Below are 17,020 nucleotides of genomic sequence, written 5' to 3'. Positions count from 1 at the left end.
AAACCGAAAAATTGTTTCTGCTTCCCTCCAGATGCAGCTAACCCATGCACTGCGGTCTACTTTGCCTTTACAAATTGCCAGTAATCTTTAATTTATTTTCTAAAATTGTGTCCAAAATGCCCAAAGATGAGTTTACTGACTAAATAATAGTGGTGCGCCATTCGACTGGCCACCGATCGTGACCGTCCCCTATTCGTGGAAAAGTATGTGATCGGCATGCGTCGATCAATGACGTTCATTGCCGATCACAAAAAAAGATCGCCCGCAGCTCTTAGATTTTCAGCCTGCGGCCAACTAGAGACTAGAGTCTGTCCACTGTCAATTTGAAATAATGTCCTGTTTCTGTCTAATAAAGGGATGGAAGTTTGGATAGCATGATTTTGAAAATCTGGTTAATCAATTAATGGAAAAAATAATTGACAGATTAATTGATTATCAAAAGAATCATTAGTGAGCAGCTCAAAAATGTTTAAATGCTGTGCAGCTAATCAATACGATCAGTATCAGAATCGGTTTCAGCCGATCTCGCTTATGAATGATCTGTATCGGAATCAGCAGTATAAAACCCTGATCAGTACACCGCTACTTAATACTGTTTGTGTTAAGTGCTACTGCGCAAACTGTACGTGTTTGTCCACGTAAAATACCACATCAGTTTGTGCTAGCGTGTTCATTAGACTAGCATTAGTATTACTATAATTTATGTAACATGGGTACATGATTGTGTTCATGCTAGAAGCCTGACGTTGATGCTTTATGATCATCTCCCTTTCAATTGCTCTGGGGCCATCTGGTGGCATCAATTACACATTTTTTTTTGGGGGGGGTGGCAATTATTCACAGATTTTTACTATTCGCCGTCGGACTCGGCGAGGAGGTACGGAGGTCATAACAGAGGTTCAGCTTATACATACATTGCAACAAGTTACTGATATTGTAAAAGTAAATTGTGAAGTCATACTGTACATTACTTTGCCACATGAACCTCCAGTTGGAACACAAATCAATTAAACTCATAACCGGAAAACCATGTTTGTTTGTTTTTACTGACCTGTTGCATTCTACCTCAGTTTTTCCTGCAATTTCAAGCCGACTTAAGCGGCCAAGCATTCTGTCACTAACAGGCCAGCTCTGGGCTCTCAGGTCAGCAACCAGGTCCAATTCCCAGCCACCCCCTGCTCCTCACCAGTGTGCTGCTAAAATAACAGCTCAGCACCCTCTGCAGAGTACAAAGCTTCATCTGAAAAGGCACCTGCTGCTTTTATTCACTTTCGCCCCCTTTGGCAGCTAACTGTGTCTGTTTAAAGACACATGGAGGAGAAAGCCCAACTGGAAAATGCTGAATTATTTAGGTATGATGTCTAATTGGTTCAAGGCAGACATTTTGTTTCTGGGAGGTATGGGCTGAGTGTATGAGTGTGTGCGTGCGTGTGTGTGTGTTTGTGTGCGTGCGTGTGTGGGTGTGTGTGTGTGTGTGTGAGTCCATGAGTGCATGAGTGCATGAGTGCGTGTGGACAGGGGGACACTTGGTGAGGAGGTCTGTCTGGTGTGTAATGCAGACATAAGTGTCTGGGTAAATATGACCAAACTGAAATTTTAATCTGCTTTTTCCACACCCAAGCTGGCTGGGTATTACAGATAATCTTTTTTGTGTGTCATATGGTGGGAGATATAGATGGAGCTAATTTTTTAAGAGACAAATCTGATATTTGTCAACTGGTTGAAAAAAACCTGGGGATTTTCTTCTAATCCTCCCTCGGATGTGAAGGAGCGTTAACAGCAAAATGCAGATGGTGTTCTGTGCACGGAGACTACTCAGCGGCCAGCGCGGCGCATACGGAGAGGCGCACCCTCGCCGCGCCAGGGCTCAGCACAACCTGCAGATAGAGAACTCCCCTCACATTTAATTAACAAGCCACTTGTGAAAAGAGAGTTGAGTTTATTCCAAAGCGCAAACTTAGCAAAATGCATTTCTCTCTTGTTTCACTTTTCTTTTTGTTCCTTTTCCTGGCATCGCCTCCTAACTTCTAAGGCTATAACACATCAAATATTCATTTGCAACTCCACTACAATAAGGAAAAGAAAACAAATTATAAATAAAAAGGAGGCATAAATCTTTCAGGATCCTGATTCTAACCTTCCCTTCGAGTGTTTATGGCTTTACTTTGTCATATGAAGCAGTTTTGCTTTCCGTTCCCACTGTTGGGCATAGTCCATCTCTTCTTTAAAAAACACTCTGCATTTTGAAGGTTCACACAAACAAGGCAGAATCTCAAATCTTCATTTTATACAAAGTGCAAAACTGACAGTTGCATCAGCAGCGAAATATTTTAGGAGGATATTGGCACTGTTCATTTTAGCACCAGAATGCAACATGTCAGAGCACTTTGGACGCATTCCTCAAGTACTTTGTGGCTCTGCATTACATTTGACATTGTATTGATAGTGCTTTTGTTGCCCTACACCGTACCAGGCACATTGTATCATGTGAGTCATAATGCCAATTGGAAAGCCACTCACCTCAGCCAAAGTAGAACGACTGTGATCTCAATATCATTCATAATTCCAATATCTACGCATTCTAGAATAGTTTTTACTGTGCTTATTGTAGTATACATGGGACTGTCCTGTCTTTGAGACAGGTGAAAACTTTCATATAGGACAATGGCAAAAAAAAAAAAAAAGTGGAAATCAACCCAAGCATATTTTTTTAAGAATATGTTCCAAGTAGGCCTACTAGTTGAAACACGACATTCTGATTAATATTGTGTTTGTGGAATATGAGTTGAGCAGCAAAATCCACCCCTTTTTAGCCATCTCAGGGGGCGACCATTTTATCACTTCTCCTGACTGAAAATGACATCACAACTGCTCAGGGCTCAGATAACGACCAATCCATGGCTCAGCTTCAGAAAACAGGTCAGCCGTTATTAAGAAAATTCAAGTGATTATTCATGTCAATTAAATGTCACCTTTCACTCGATTATGACAGATATCATCACATTTTGAGCTGCAGTAAGTACTGGTCTACCAATGCCACTACTAAAGCTATCAGAATGAGAAGAGGTGTTGAAAAAGATTTTTGGTGAACATTTCTAAATGTATTTAATCTAGTTTCTCCATGAACGATATTGTCATGGTTTTGGCTCTGTCTTTGTTTTTGCTCCAGCTGGAGTGGAGGGCATTCCCTTCAGCGGCACACCTGTGTCTTGTTGTAATCACCAGGATATAAAAGGACTCCTACTGCTGCCATACTTCGTCGGATTATTGACCTTGCTTGCTGTTCTGCTCAAGACCTGTTTTTAGACCTCATGGTCACGTTCATAGTCGCTCTTGTTACGCTAGATTCTTGTTTTTTAAGTACTTTTGGTTTTCAAGACATTCTTGACCGATTTAAGTTTTGCGCGTTTACATTATTGCCGTTTCGTTTTGTGTATTCTCGAGTGTCAAATTTTCCTTGCCGTTTGCAAGCGGCTTTTGTTCATATTTCGTTTTCCTGGTTCTTTGTTGCCAGCAATTTCTGTTTGTAGTTTGTCGGTCCTTTGTTTTTCTATGAATAAATATGTTTGTTTCGTAGTTTATCTGAGTCTGAGTTTATCTGTTCGTGGGATCCACACACCATCTGGTTCGTTTCCGGACCGTGTCACATATCAGCAAAGTTTGATGTCTAATATGTAAAGATGTATGCTACCATTTACAGCTACTACAGCTGTCAGAATCAAAAATATTTTATTTGACATAAGGTGAATTGTGCCACTGATGTCACCTCGGAAGACGTAATTTGTGGATCTTAACACAGATGGTGAGAAGAACACAGCTGTTAGCGCCATTATTGCATATACATTTGAAGAGACAACAAAAGCAGCAACGATATTTTGACTGATTTTCTTCTAAAATGTTTCTACACATACTACACATGTGATATAGTCGCAAATATAACTATGATGCGGAGTGCGTGCGTGTAATAACTTCTTGGACCGACGTCAGTCTTGCCAACCCCAAATTGTTTCCAGGCTTACGAGAGACTCCGCTATTTCTCCATTTCCTCATTTTGAAACAGTGCCGTCTTGTGCTCGACTGGGCCATCAAGTCACAAGAGTGAATCCTGCCCGCTGATTCGCAGAATGAAGACTTATGACTTCCTCCTCCTATGGCGTCTATGCACGCTGATTCGCTGAATGAGGCCTTTTATCACTTCCTCCTACATTGCAACCAAATATAGGACCCGTTGTGTTTTCTTTTGAGACCGTATTAATACTCAATAATGTACAATTACACATCGTGAAAGGAACATTGACGATAATATCAATGACGATACGTAAATATTGCCCATCCCCACTTCCTACCCATCCTGATATACAGTAACCTTCGCGTTTAACCATGCATGCGACCAGCACTTAAGAGCTGAAGTGGCAGGCCATTTGGAGCACTGGTTAAGAATTGAACCACGCTGTCTGCAAGAAAGGCAGCAAAGTACCCCTATACGACATACAGTATGCAAATTAGCATCACTGGCAATTATCAACATTATTTTTTCATGTTTCTGTAACGGGCAATCCACCAGCATGTAGATGCTCTTTAATTAAAAATATTATGGTGACCCATGATTTTTTTTTTTTTTTTTTTTTTTGCGTTGTACAAACAACAGAAAAAAAGGGTAAAGCGCATTATGTATTGATTAAGAAGTCAAATTATAGTGATTGACAAAGTCCTGTGGAGAGAGAAAAAATGTTTTGGTGTTTGGATGTGAGACTTGATTAAGTGAACCATCTTAAATTTGCATATGAAAAGGTGAATTCAGTTTGAAATTCCTCATTCCTGTTCAAAACGGTAAAGCTTCAAGAGCTCGTTCATTAAAGCACTCCGTGATACTGGATGGTGTCTGAGACTAGTAGGTAGCGGTGGCCGTATGTAATATAAGACTGACTATAGGACCAAAGAGAATGAAGAATGTAGAAGACGATGAGAGACAGTAAAAATAGCATTTCACTCTCCTAGTTATCATCAGCTTAAAAAGAATTAGGCTTTGGGTATATATTGTCATTACATTAATAAATAACCAACGGTTTTCCAGTAAGCCTAAAAATACATTACTTTGTACAAATTACAGTGTGCAGAGATCGTTGAGTCTAAAATAAAGAAAAGAGCAGCAATTTTAGCAGTATTCCAAATCGTTACCAAACACCACACTCTTTGAAAACTTTAATTATGCATTTGCTCCACAAACAAAAGCAATTTCTTTCAATTTTGAAACCCCAAAAAGTTCAATGACCACTTTAAAGGGTCGTAAATTCTAAACCATAAAGCACCTGACAAGAAACTATAATTGTTGCCTTCAGCTCGAAGCTTGAGCTGTGTATCAACATATAGCAGTAACAAGAGAAGGGGAGGAGGAAAAAAAATAGTAAAGATAAAATGGCTTAAGCTGTTTTGCGGTAATTGGCTGAATGGCAAGGGCAGCAGAAAACAGAGAGGCAGACAACAGTGTGAAGGGGACTCGGTCACAGTGCAAAACTAAACCCTCAGCACCGGTGACAGAGTACGCAAAGCAGTGTGAGCAAGCATCGGAAGTGTCCGTCTGCTACTTCTTAACTTGCATGAGGCACTAGTCCCTGTCCAGACATGGCAGTAAGCTGTAGATCACAGTCCATTTTCTGGACAAGTTAAGTAAATAACCCAAGCAAGCAGGCAAAGACGGTGTCAGGGAAAGAGAAATCCCCCAAAGTCACAGTGGTGACACTCTAATAAATCCAATCAAACTGAAGGGGGGAGGAGGAGGAGAGAGAGAAAGGCAGGAAGATATCCTCTTTGCTGCCTGTGAGTGTCCAACGGCATTGATGCAATAACACCTCATTCAGTGTTTAGCCCTCCTCAAAGGACAGGCGGGGATAACACTTTAAACCCCGTGGCTTTATCTCCTGCAGATTTTCCATAAAATGACAAGCCAGGGAGTCGGGGCCATGTGACTACCATGTAGGTCAGGGCAGATGGGGGGTAGAGTGGGAGAGAGGTGAAGGGAGCTAGGCGGGGTGGGGGAGGATTTCTAATGTAACTGTGGAAAATAGCAAGCGCTAACCAGATTAGATCAATTAAGATTCTGTCCTTTTCTGGTGCTGAATGCAGCGAGGCTGACAAATAAACACAATGACAGATGACAATGGTCAAGAACATGGAACATTGTCTTAACTTTGAGTGTCCCTTTATTTCTGTTAACTGTTTCAACATAAATGTGTTTTGTTAGTGACCCCCAATTGGATGAGGTCAATATGTATTATGTTAAATCTACAAAAGGAAAGCGTAAACGCAAAAGTAAAATTAACATACTTCACAACATTTTGTGAAAAATACAGTGGATATAAAAAGTCTACACACCCCTGCTATAAATACCAGGTTTTGTTCAATAAAAAATAAGACCAAGGTAAATCATTTCAAAGCTTCTTCCATCATTAGCGTGATCTTTAACTTGTACTGAATTGATTCATTTTTTGTCTCTTTTCGAGAGGTGAAGTCAAAATAAATAACTTAAATAATGTGGTTGCACGTGCGCACAGTCTCAATATGTAAGTATTAACCAATCACATTCAAACTCATGTTAAATGGGAGTCGGCACACACCAATTTCCTGATAAAGCTCCTGAAATCTCTGTTGTTCAAGTAGGCTTTTCCTCACATTTTGTTTGCTTTCTAGCAAAAGTCTAAATATTTTGTGTGCCACATCTTGGTTTCATTGGACCATAATAAAATCTTCCAAATACACATTGGAAATGTGTTATACTCCAAAGAAACCAAGGTTGATGTTTTTGGCCATAATTCCAAAAGGTACTGTATATTTGGTGCAAACACAACACTGCTTATCACCAAAAGAACACCATACCTCCAGTGAATTATGGTGATGGCAGTTTCATGCTTTGGGGCTGTTTTGCTCCAAATGGAACTAGGACCTTCGACAAAGTGGAGGGAATTATGAGCAATTCAAATAGTGGTCGCCAAAAAAAAAAAACAACAAAAATGGCAGTGTTCTGCTAGCAAAGGAAACTATATATATATATATAGAGAGAGAGAGAGAGAGAGAGAGAGAGAGAGAGAGAGAGAGAGAGAGAGAGAGAGAGAGAGAGAGAGAGAGAGAGAGAGAGAGAGAGAGAGAGAGAGAGAGAGAGAGAGACACTTAAAGTGGTGGCAGGTGTGAGTTTACTCCCTTTTACCTTTTAACATGAGTTTGAATGTGATTGGTTAAACACAGTCAGTTTTAATATAGTGTGCACAATAGTGCAACCACATTATCTCCATTGTTTATGTTAAGATCTATCTTGGTCTTATTTTTTTTGTTTTTATATATATAAAAAAAAATGGGTATGTAGACTTTTTATATCCACTTTAAGTAACATATTGCTCCACTTCCACCAAGCTGCATGGTTAAACTCTGTTTTGCTCAAATTGTTGCCATTTCCATGTGTAAATATCGTAAACATTTTTCAACACCCAAAACAAATGCCAAGCATAAAATATATTTAAAAGGCTGCACATATTGTAATGTATCTGTACATCCCTTTAAGGGGGCCTCGTGGGCTGACATTCGATGACAGTGAGTCTGTGTGCGTGCGTCTGGGCGAGAGCGAGAGCTGTGTTGTGGCCACAGACTTTGCTCACTGATTTACTGTCTTCCAGTTTATTTGGATGAAAAGTTTATTGGACACTGTGGCTCTCCTTTTACACCTGCGCAGACATTACAGAAAGTATACTGGGCGTCACCAACTCCAATCCTCGAGGGAAGGCCGTTATCATGCATGTTTTAGATGTTTCCTCCTCCAACATACCTGATTCAAATAATTAGCTCATCATCAAGCTCTGTGGAAGCCGGATAACTATCCTGATTATTTGAATCAGGTGTTGGAAGAGGAAAATGTCTACAACATGCAGGACAGGGGCCCCCGAGGACTGGAGTAAGTGCCCCTGAAGTATACTGTAAAAATCCATTAAACAAAAAATTGCTTAAAAAACAGGACATAGCTGGGTCGTGAATGATGCCCATTATCATATTGACATTATTTTACACAAACGGAAAATCACATACTTGATGACTTTATCAGCCAATCACTGCAGCTCATTAAGTCAATGAAAGTACATATAACCTCAACATCTTGGTTTCTGAGAAAGTTTTTTTTTTTTCTTTAATGGTGAACTGGTTGATCATTAAAGCCGTTTTAGAATACTAATACATATCAATATTGTGAGACCCATGGCTTTGTATAATTGAACTTAGGGTCCTTGTTGTCCATATGCTGTCAGGGTTTAAATTCCCAGTGGAATACCAGTGATGCTTGATGGAAGACAAAAGACGGACAGGGTAAAGCTTTGTGCTTTTGACTGACCTTGACCTATTTTTTGACCTGCGACCTCAGTCAATCAGTTGATTCTATTTTGATTACAAGCTTGAGCGAATTTGCCAAAATGTGCCAAAAAGCTGACTGCACCCCCTTTGACTATAAACATTTTTATCCAAGCTAAGAGCCTCACTGGGTGGCTTTGATTGACCTGTCTTAAATCAAACTCAAATGCACTATGCCTATGAACAACGTACCGATCAATACTAGCATCTATCCATGCATAAGAGCTTGTTGCAATTGATTTTTGTCCTTCTTTGCAGTGAAAAAATAATAGAGCTAATATGAATTACAGGGTATCTTGCCTCAATTCATCAAAACAACTCAGATAATACTGGCCGTTGCCAAGGAAACGATAATGGTTTTTGTCAGTTTTTCAACAATCAATTACTTTAATGTGTTAAAGGCCAGTGTTTACATAGTCTGTGTAAATTACCAATGTACATCTAGGTTGTATATTGAATCCACAGCAACATATGAGCTCCTGAAGTGGACTGTAGACAATACTGTATGCATGTCTTTCGATTGTAAATATACACACACTGGCTAAAACAACACATTTCCATGTGATATTGGTAGAATTTTATATTACGTGGGGCATCATTTTCGAATAAATACAATATGCTTAAATATCAATAATATACGCTATCCACATGTACTGTAAGTGGCTGTCAAGATTTTCTGTAGCGAATAAGCTCTTGGCCGACCAGTGTTATTCAAGTGACACGTCCCCAAACGCCATATGTGATGTTAAGCCTTTCAAAGACACTTCTTGCTATCACATTACTCTCTTGTTTATGCCCTTCCTCTTTGTTTGGATAAAATACAGTAAATATAGGGCTACATACAACTAAATGGACCCAAAGTCTAGCATTCAGCTCTTAAAAATTAGGAGTGTGAACTTTAAAAAAAAAGTCAGTTCAGTGGTTCAACGCATATTTAGTCCGATAGAAATTGGAGAGCCCTGCATATACAGGACACAACTTTAAATATTTGTAGCCGAAGAAGCTTTTGACCAGACATCCATTTAGCAGTACAAAAAGTATGAGTGCGTGTGTAGCTTTTATTGAATTTTATACAAGTCGCTTTTAAAGTAATTTGGCAACAAACCGTATATAATCGCTGCGGCTGCTATGCATGTGCTTTTCTTTTACACAGGTGAGTAATTTTCATCAAGATACAATGGTTCAAAACCAGTAATAAGAAGAGTAAATCTCTGATTTGATTGATGGACAAAAGGCCATATTTAATTTGACCAAGTTTCTTAAAGCTCAACACTCCCAGCCAATCCACATCTTTGGGCTGAAAATAATATGATGCTCCATCTTTCAAAGATGTACTTTTCCTAAAGCATTGTTGATTGCCCTGTGTCCATTACTTGGAAGGATTATGATAATATTCCACATTGTGCTCGGCGTGATGCACAGGAAATTCAATACTCAAAAGGTTAATGCAATCAATTAGGATGACAAAGGAGTAAAGTAAAACCCTCCTGCTCGTGGAAAAAAGAGACAGGAGAAGAGAGGGGGAGAAAAGGTATTGAAAGCTTGAATGGATGCAGTGAGGGAAAAGAGCCACTTGAAACGACGGGAAAATGGCATTTATTCACCATGTATCGTCTGAGGGCGACTTATTGAAACACAAAGATCATAAAAAAAAAAAAAAAAAAAGCAATTACACAGTGAATTGCGTCGTTCAGCACTCAACCAGTTGTAAGTGAACAATACAGGATCAACAGTTTTGTTGAGATAATCAGATATCTGATCCCAAGTCTAATGTTCATCATGCATTATGAACTTTTGCCCATTCCGAGTCAAGTTGTAGCTCAGCCCTCCCATGTGGCTTGCGTCGGTTGAGTATTAACAACATGTTAATCGTCTATGTGAAAGTTACCTTTGTTATTTAGAAGTTGTATATTGCTAACAACACAAAGGAGCCTCATCAGTGCAGATTAATGGCCAAACCTGGAGAGCAGCATTAAGAGTTTATAACCGTTTTGGAGACATGTCAAAATGGTGATGTATTCATTCACATTTCAGCAATCCTCCGTAGCTAATGATAATGTTATGTGAGGCCGTGTAGTGATATTTAGCCAATGTCTGCAATGCCTATTTTCTGCCAATATGTTGTGCAAGGAGAAAAGCCTAAAACCTTGTAATCCACTTAGGTAAGGCAGTAGACTTACCTACTTCTGCAAACACACAACCTGATAAATCCACTGCACCTTACACCTCTCGTATATACTGCGAGGTTGTAACAATAAGGCAAGCCTAAATCTATTTTGTTACTAAAAAGGACATGTTTTAACTCGTGCTGTCAAATTTAGCAGTAATTACATTTTGTACTTGATCGCGTCACAATATTTGACGCATTTATTTAACACATGCGCAGAATGACCGCCGATGCGTAATCCCATTCAGAAGTGCACAGTGAGCAGCAAAGCGGACGCGTGTCGTCGCGGGAGTATAAAGAAGCATTTCGAAATAAGAGGGCAGCTTTAAATTTCAGAAATGTTAATAAATTGTTTTGCCTCAGCGACTGAGGATGAGTAGAGAAGGAGGGCTGTCTTGTTTTGTGTTCATAAAGTCAGTTTAAATGGGGAACACACGACGTGCTCATAACTGTACTGCGTCTCACTCTCATAGTAGAACAGAGAACATTCATGAGCCAATCACTTCTGTCAATGTCCAATGGAACAATAAACATATAAATATGTACATTACACACACACACACACACACACACACACTTTGTTTGCACACAAATGAAATATTTTTGTCACTGTTCTGAGGCCCTTTTGCTTTTTTGTTTTTGTAGTGAATAAAACACTGTCTACTACAGAAAGAATGTTGATAACTTTAATTTAAAAATGTTCATTTTCATCTCATGAGGATTTGTTGTTGTAATAAAAAAACACATTACATATGAGCAGTATGTTGAATGTATATATCTGTCTTGTGTCTTTTATCTTCCCATTCCCACAACAATTTACAGAAAAATATGGCATATTTTGGAGATAGTTCCGATTGCGATTAATTACAATCAATTCTTTTTTAAGCTGTGATTACCTCGATTAAAATTTGTAATCGTTTGACAGCCCAAGTTTTAACGAGTCGCACGAGTCAGCCTTGCTTTGTGCTGTGAGCCCTAAGTCTCATTCATACACAAGAGTAATAGTAGTATTAGTGGCTGTACAAGTTGGAGTTGGAGTGCTTCTATAATCATAATGAACAGCAATAAAGTAAAAAAGAAACGTATGTCAGAGCTCAAACTTACTTGATACTACTTTAGCCCAGATGTATTCAAACATTGACTGATTGTTTTTTTTTCTCTCACCACAAAGAACGTACATATTGTACTAAAGTTGAGTACAATGGTCAAATTAAACGATGCAGTGAAAACTCCACTTAGATGTGAGCAAATGAAAATGGGGGACTAAAACAGTTGTGATTCCTGAAAATGACTTATTTTCGTGAGAACTCTTTTGTGAAAGCTGAAAGTAAATACTTCAATCACATATTCATTATTGTAATTCAAATCATTAGCGATGGTGTTGGGGGAACTCATCAAATCTCTGTCAATGTCCAAATGCTTCTGGACGTAACTGGATGTTGGATCTGAACTCATTATTGTTTTCAAGTGTATCACTGCAGACGTTTGCAAATGCAGTGGAAAAATTCAACTTCTCAAGGAAAATACTGTGAAACCTTTGGTAAGATTTAGCGCTTATTTCTTGCCTTGATCATTGGCACATATACCAGCAAATGTACGCGGTGATACCACAAGCTTTGCCAGTATTTTTATTTTTTTTTCAATATTTTGCTTTTGGATTAAATTAATCGGTGCTCAGCTAAGAAATGTCATTAAAAATAAACAAACAAATAAATAAATACATACATACATAGAAAAGCAAAAGCAAAAAAAAAAGACAAAGGTACAAGGCCTAATAGAAAAAAAGATTCGCTGGTAACCGTGACTTAAATGTTTTGACTTTAAGAAGTCACTTTTTCATGGGTTGCTAGAACTTGACCTACATCAAATTTCTCTGTTTAGGGATTTTCAGGTCCAAGAGCCCGGTCAAAGAAACAATGGAACAAAATGGGCTTTGAAGTTGGTGTTGAATAAAAACTGCAGGGCTGACACATGAAATGCCCTCACAGCTGGGCTGCCCCCAGCCCAAAGAAAAACAAATACTTTGAGAGAGGGGGACACGCCGCTCCTGTCTCAGCTCCATAGGACCGGGAGGTGGGCTTTCACCATATGCCCGTAATGATGGATGGATTCAGAGGAAAGTCTATTCACATGGAGATGTTACATCATAAATATTTACACAGGACTGCCGTAACCATGTAGCCTTTGCTTGTTTTGACACAGTGGAAAAAATTTAAAGGACAAAAACTGCAACAGAGAAGTGTGGGGGGGATGATAAGGTTGACTTTATTATGCCATCCTGAGTGAATCAGTAATGCAGAGTATGCCTAACATGTTTCCTTTTTGTGAAAATGTGGATATTTATCTACCAGTGACTGAAAAAAACTATTCTTAGCAAAGCATTGCCCCAATAGAGAAAGCTAGACAACAAAGCACAACATTAAAGAAAATTTGCCACAGTTTACAAAATCAATAATGCTCAAGTCCGCATTACTTGTTCTTCATAGGAACACAAGCAGAGAAACTGTCAGCTACAAAGTAGGTACTAATGTTTGGCAAATCGTCACTTTACTGAACAAACAATGTGCTCGAGCCTAACGAGAAGGAAAGGGGAGACGTCACTGTTGGTAAGCAGCCCTATACATTTCTGCTCAGTGAGCTCAATTAAAAGCCCAACCGTCCCCTGAGATCGTCCCTGGGACCAATGAAAACAAATTTGGCAGTTTAATTTTCTTCCCACTGTCTAGGAAAGCGACTGTGTGCTGCTCCAGGAGTGTTCCCTGGGCCTACGGTATGTCTATATGAGAGCCATGAAGAGGGGGGGGGGGGGGCGCATGTCACGCCAACACCGCGTTAAAGCCAGTTGGTCTTTATAAGTTGCATTAACGTTTATCAGAAGCCAATTAAACTAACGATGTTGCTGCTATGTGGTTACACACCAGGGAAACATTTGGAGGGTATACACAGTTTGACAGTCATACTGCACTTGCAAAGCAACTCGTTCATGCATGCAGCTGTGCATGGAACATCCGAACATCAACACCTACACTATAGAAGGAATGTATAATAAATGTGTCCATCTTTAATGGAATCTTTGCTAAGTGCCACAGTTGTCATTTCATGTCTCCTTTCGCCAGTGTTCGAATTGGCACAATCAGACACAAAGGAGTGTGGTGTAGCCGTCCGTCTCAATTCGCGACCATGCCAGCCCTCAGTGGTCTCCGAGTTTGACATGAGGCAGCCCACGGTGTCACTGGTGAATGTTGAGATCCCTCTTGACTAAGAGGCCAGGGGCAGAGGTTGTTGTCTGCATCCTCATGACAGACTCCCACATCAGCATTGTGCTCATACCAGCTAACATCATTAGCACACAAGGTTTCATCTCAGGGAGGAGGTGGAGGAGGGAAGGGTGGGGGGCAACCCAGTTTCTTTAAGTCACAAGTCATTAGTGTCCTCTGGAGAGTCAAATTGTACAGAGGCAGATTTTCTTTTCTTTTCTTTTTTTTTCTTTTTTTTATCAGCAACAAAAGGTTTTATCCTCTTGTTAATTTGGTGGATGTCATCTGTACTTAGATGTCTGTGTCTAATGTCTGCTCCAGTAATAAATGCCATAACGTGGAAAAAATTACATTATTTTGTCAAGATGACAATGTGGGATGTTGCCGTGACAATTTCCAGACATGAACCAGGTACTACGGAACACCGGCCTGAAATTAACACAAGTATATAACAACACGGTGCACAAAGTAAATGGACCTGTTGTTTCATAAAACACTGCCTTCATATCTGAGCTCATAACAATATCTGTGCAGCACAACGAAAAAGCAAAGCTCTCCAGCTGTTCATGTCCGGGAACTCATAAAAGTGCAGTTGTTGTATGTCAATAGCAGCATATTGCTCTTGTAGCATGGAGCCAATACACTGCCTGGCATGATATTTTACGCGGCGTTACATACCTCATCGCATGACAAGAACGGGAGCGAGTGAGAGGGGCTCTCTTTGCAAAACAGATACATCAGTGTGCCAGTATAGTGTACGACATTGCTGTGAGTTAATCAGTTGGAAAATAAAACGGTGGGATTCTAATAAGTCATTTGTCAATTTTTACAACCCCCAGACACATTGATCCATGGGGATTAATGAAGATGCCTGATATTGTTGTAGATATGAACAGGGGAGACGGTGGGGACAGTAATCAGTCATGTTGGGGATTTGTCTTACCTCGTTTTCTCTTCCTGGGGAGTCACTCCGTTCAGGGGGCTCACTTCATCTGAAAAGGAGAGTGAAGGAGTAGTATAAAAAACAGAGATGAAGATTATTGAAAGACACACTGTATGAATGAAAACAGGTCATGTTGTCTATATGCACCCCACGACAACAATCTGTACTCCTGAAGACTTGTCGCACGCATGATTTTTATAAACAGTTATGAAAGACACATATATCACAGCTTGGAGAAGACGACTGCATCAGGGACAGTTGTAGGAACACAACGTAGCGTCAAGGAACATTTGCGTCAGAATATACTCATTCATCAAATACACATTTCCTTTAAATCAGACCTTGAGACCAGGATCTGAATTATTTGGGACTTAACTCCACATTAACTGTTAGCATGCACTGTATGTCCGTGGACTTTGTCCTATGATTGCCTGGCGAACGATACAGGGTGTTTTCCATGTGATGAAAGTAAGGATCCCAAATAAGATTTGGCCAAATGCTTTTACGAACCTCAATAGTGAATTTGGAGGTGTGCTTGTTATGGCCTTAAGCCGAAAATTAGCAGTCAACTAACAAAGTCACGAAGGACAAGGTGACTTCAGAAAATTAAATGAGTAGATCCAGCTGCATATAAAAGTCTCAAATGACACATATTACAGATGGATTTTCTACAGACAAAAATAAAGCAACGCAAACATGAATACTGACTGGCAAACCAACTGCACCATTGATCACAATAAAATGTCAACGGTTTCCTGCAATAAACTGTCAAATGGAGCCATGAACCTAATTAGTTCAGAGACTCTTGTTTGTGTGATGTAAAGCAAATTTTCCCATTTTTACAGCCCCGGAACCAAGTTACGTTTACTTTGTTTTTATGGGTTTAGTGAAAAAAATACAGGAATAAATGAATCTGTTATTGCCTCTTTGTTCTTAAAAACAGGATAGAGCCTATGCATGTGTTAGCACACTGCGCTTCCTGCTATATGACCTACAATATGAGTGGCCCATATCACAGCTCCTGCGGCTGGGAGGGGCAGGTGGCAGAGCGGCTGCTCCTTCAACTTACGGGAGATTTTGCCAAACCAAACTGTGTGGTGGGATCACAAACAGAACAAGAATAACATTCTCATCTTTGGCTATTTATTTTCCCCCTTTTCAACAGTAACATTACTATCCCAACAGCAGTATCACTCACAATATTCTATTTCTTTGGAGCCACACCAAGGGCTGATTTAAAGCAAAAAACAAAGATACCTGAAATTCATGATGCAAGGAGCAAATTTACATTTTGTGAGAGAAAATGCAACTGAGCATTCCGCATGGGTACGGTGACCGAAGCATAGTTTGTCAGCCAGTTAAATATTTGTTATAAAATCTTGTTTGTTACCAAGTTCGTTTGCGAACCCAGGGTCCAGGGTACGTTATTTCTTAAGCAGTGACTTTCACTTGTGGGTGTAAACAGACTGTGCCAGACAGGAGGATGCGTGCATGGTTTTGTAGTCTATCATTTGTTTGCCAGATTTGAAAGGTAGAATATTTTCAATGAGAAAAGCCCGACACACATTGCGTCACTTAACGTTTCACGTCATTTGATTCTGACTTTTGAATCAATTTTAAGTTTTCTCAGGCTCGTTAAGTGCAGGTCACAGGTGGGTAGCCGGAGCGGTTGGTGTATGACGATCAGATCAATTTCTGACTTGACAAAACTTTGGTGAGTTGTGAGTTGATGCAGGATTACAACAACATTTTCCAAGCCATAGAGACTTTAACCATCAATGCACTAGCACAAAACTGTCTGCTTTATGTGCCGGTACTGCTTTGGATGAGCTCAAGAAACACAACCAAGAAAACGACCTTTGTGATTGAATTTTTTTCCAAAGAAAAGCATTCCAAGGCCACAGATAGCTGAAATTTCATCTTTTTTTTTGTTCATTTTTAGGTCGGCAAGCTTGCATTACTGACACACAAATTAACTGGAAGAGCAGTCAGTAAACAGAAAAGGGTTTGTTTTTACTTTTCGTTGCAATTGATTAATCCATACAGCGAATCCAAGAAAGAGTCTGTCTGGTCTTTTGCTGGAAAAGTTTGAGAAATAATATACTGTCGTGTAAATGATGTTAGTATTTAGTTTGAGGGTCAAATGAGTGCACATCGCTGATCCTATGTCACTCCTACCTTTCGCGGTACCTCTTCAATAGATAACTTTCAATCACGTTTACATGTATGTCGAGGTTCACTCAACCAGTTTCAGCTCAGTTCCGTTTC

At 39.7% G+C, this 17,020-nt stretch overlaps 1 protein-coding gene across 3 annotated transcripts in view; it reads right to left on the bottom strand.

Annotated features, from left to right (window-relative positions):
* casz1 (castor zinc finger 1) overlaps positions 1-17,020 on the bottom strand; it is a 215,964-nt gene that overhangs the window by 93,445 nt on the left and 105,499 nt on the right. For all 3 annotated transcript variants that reach the window (XM_086051162.1, XM_086051153.1, XM_086051169.1), the window contains one exon: positions 14,753-14,801. The gene's annotated coding sequence lies outside the window, so the exon portion shown is untranslated. The remainder of the gene's footprint in view (positions 1-14,752; positions 14,802-17,020) is intronic.

The sequence above is a fragment of the Filicampus tigris genome, chromosome 1, assembly GCF_054856515.1.
Source record: "Filicampus tigris isolate MCC_2025a chromosome 1, RoL_Ftig_1.0, whole genome shotgun sequence".
NCBI lineage: Eukaryota > Metazoa > Chordata > Actinopteri > Syngnathiformes > Syngnathidae > Filicampus > Filicampus tigris.
This window is presented reverse-complemented; position numbering and strand designations above follow the sequence as displayed.